Source organism: Euprymna scolopes, chromosome 2 (genome assembly GCF_053919585.1).
Source record: "Euprymna scolopes isolate OS-2025 chromosome 2, ASM5391958v1, whole genome shotgun sequence".
Taxonomy (NCBI): domain Eukaryota; kingdom Metazoa; phylum Mollusca; class Cephalopoda; order Sepiida; family Sepiolidae; genus Euprymna; species Euprymna scolopes.
In genome coordinates, this window is record NC_136483.1 from 47,377,135 (window position 1) to 47,380,692 (window position 3,558).

A 3,558-nucleotide genomic window follows, 5' to 3' on the forward strand; every position below is an offset into this window, starting at 1 on the left:
GCAAAGTTGAGAGTGGTTAAAGCCGAAAGTCGACGTTTCTTACACAGCAAACACTTCCAACATACAAGGAAATTCGAGTATGCATAATCCATATATGCAAATCCGTTCCAGCATTTCAGAATTACAACAGGACAAGAAACTAGAAAACAATTTTAAAGGTAAGAATAACCTTCATTTACTGGCGGTGGATTATCAGATTTTCATTTGCTTCTGGCTGTTTTGTACAAAACAATAACTTCGATAACTTAATAAAGCAAAGGACAGAAACCTGGAGGGAAATCTTCTTCTATTTCTGTCCATGGAAGAAGAATGTCCCACGGAGTAATTTAACCTCTCAAAAATATAATATTTTAAAAGAACGAGTGTTTAATGAGGAAGAACTAAAATACATGAGAGATGAAATAACAGTCCTAATAAGCACACAGGCTAACCCACTAGAGAAACCTATTCTGTATCCCACCAAATTTGATGAGACCACAAATGTGAGCCTGCAACACCACCACCTTAGATCAGTGCAACAGTTGTCGGTAGCTACCCAACAGATAACCCTTACAGCACAAAGTCCAACAGAAGTGCATCACTCTATATCAGGAACTCAAATGCATACAGAATCCTCTACACCAGCTCACTCTCACTATAAAGCAGGTAACACATCTGCATTTCCATCAACGTGTGAAATAACTCCTTCACCAGGAAAACCTCCACCTTGTGTTTTGCTTCCAGAACCAGATGATGAGCAATTGGAAATAGAAGAGGAACTCTGTAACACAATAGAAAAAGTCAACAATATGAGCATGGAAGAAAGGCCTAGGTTACCTAAAATACAAACCTCAAGATTCTTTAAGTCATTGATCATCAAAGTCAATATTGTTCTTATAAGGCTTGTTCCAGAAGAAATAGACCTCAGGCAGCTAAATAACATCACATATGCAGCTGGGCTGTACATTAGCAACAAAATACCTCCTCTGAATAAACAATAAAATAGAAATAAAATACCTAATGTAATCAAAGCAACACCAAAATGGAAAGCCAAGCTGATAAAAAGAATAAACACTTGTAGAAAGGAACTTAGCCAATTAAAGCAGTTCATGAATAATCCCACAGTGGAAGGTAGACTCAGAAACATCGTCAAAAGAATCTGTGCGAAATTTAAAACAAATTGTAAAAATATCAGAAGCATAGTGAAGGAACTGGAAGGCAGAATACCAGCCATTGCCCAAAGAATTAAACATCGCATGGCAAAGATTCATGCAAAGACACAGAATAAGCTTTTTGCAAACAATCCCAGAACTTTCTACAGGAATCTAATAAGAGAGGAAATTAAAATCCAAGATCCCACATGTAAACAGGAATTAGACGATTACTGGAGACCCTTATTTGAAAAAGAGGAAGTACATAACGAAGAGGCCCAGTGGATCGGGGATATTATCAATGCAAACAAAAATAAAAGAGAAATGCCAGAGCCAGAAATAACGCCAGATAAGATAAGATCAAAGCTGGCACGAGCTTCAAATCACAAGAAACCTGGCATCGACAACATATCTAACTTCTGGTTAAAACAGCTAACAGCATTGCATGGTCATTATAGCAGATGTTTCACCAGAATGTTGAAAGCTTATGAAGCGACACCATCGATACAAGCTTAATAGTTAAAAGCACAGAAACCAAAAACCTAGCAAATATCGCCCAATATGCTGCCTAACCACGACTTACAAGCTGTTCACTGGATTAATAGCTGACAGCATATATGACCATCTTTCATCCGGTGATTATCTTGAGGAGGAACAAACAGGATGTAGGAAAAAGTGCCTGGGCACCAAAGATCAATTGCTCATTAATAAGACCATTTTGGAAGATTGCAGGAAAAGAAAAAGAAATCTTAATATGGCATGGATAGATTATCAGAAAGCATTTGATAGTGTACCCCATTCGTGGATACTAAAATGCCTTGAATTATATAAAATCCACCCGACCATACGAGAAATTTTAGCTGCCCAAATGAAGGAGTGGCAAACATCCATTACCTTAAACCATAACGGGGGAAGGATATCCATCCCAAATATAAGAATAAAAAAAGGTATCTTTCAAGGAGACAGTTTATCTCCTCTACTATTTTGCCTGTCAATTGATCCTCTAAGTAAGCTTCTAAAGAACTACCAAGGTGCTTATAATCTAAGCTACAGCCGCCAAAGAGAATCCTCCAAGTTAATAAACCATTTATTTTTCATGGATGATCTTAAGCTTTATGCTAGCTCGGATAAGGATTTAGATAATCTACTGAAAATTGTCCACACTTTTTCTAATGACATCAAAATGAAGCTCGGACTGGATAAGTGTGCTATGTGTACTCTGAAAGCTGGCAAGAAGATATCTACTGAAAATATACAGCACGATGAAAATAGTGTAATCAGAGAACTGGATGAACAGGAAACATACAAATATCTCGGCATTGATGAAAATGAGTCCATCCAGCATTCAAAGATGAGAGAGAAACTAAGCCAAGAATATTTACGCCGGGTAAGAAAAATCTGCAAAACTGAAATCACAAACAAGAACAAAATTACGGCAATTAACCAACTTGCCATGCCAGTACTAACATATAGTTTTGGCATTATTGACTGGCCTCAGAATGACATAAATTTGCTTGACACAAAGACAAGGAAAATGCTAACCTTGTACCGAGTTATTTATCGAAATCAGTGCATGCCTCGTTTGTACCTACCCAGGCGAGAAGGAGGTATGGGGCTCTCGGAAGTCAATTATCAACACAGAGCCACAATCGTCAGCATAGGTCAGTACATAATAAGTTCCTGTAACCCCAAGCTTATGAAAATTAAAGACCATTATCAGAATCGAGCAAGTAGCACAACATCTATAACACAACTTTCCACTCATTTTGGAAAAGATTGCCTTACAAATGATACTGAGAACCCAAACAAGCCTGCCACTGACATAGCCCAGAAAAGTCGGAAAAAATACACTAGCCAGTTCCATAGTGTTAAAACAGAAGAATGGACCAACCATAAACGGGCAAAATACCTACCGACTGAATTATCCCAAGAATATATTGATAGGGATGGTTCCCTGGACTGGCTCAAAAGAGGATCCCTCCATTACGACCAAGAGAGGTTGATATTGGCTGCACAAGACCAGGGCCTCATGACAAACGCCTTCAAAAAGATGTGTGGTCTAAGCAACAATAATAAATGCAGGTTCTGTAGCACTGAGGTTGAGAGTGTGGGCCACCTGATTTCTGGTTGCAAAGTCCTACTTGGAGACGGTTATAATACAGATCGCCATAACAGAGTTTGCAAATACGTTCACTGGAAGATATGTAAGAAACTCAACATTCAGTGTAGTAAAAACTCCTGGGAACATATACCCGAACGAACAGTTGGGAATGACAACTACACTATTCACTATGACTACATAATCCCTACTGCTACATATCTTGAAAATGCAGCTGTTAAACCAGATATAGTGATTTGGGACAGAGCAAACAAAAAAGCGACCGTAATAGAGGTCAGTGTACCCAATGATACAGGGCTTAACAAAGTT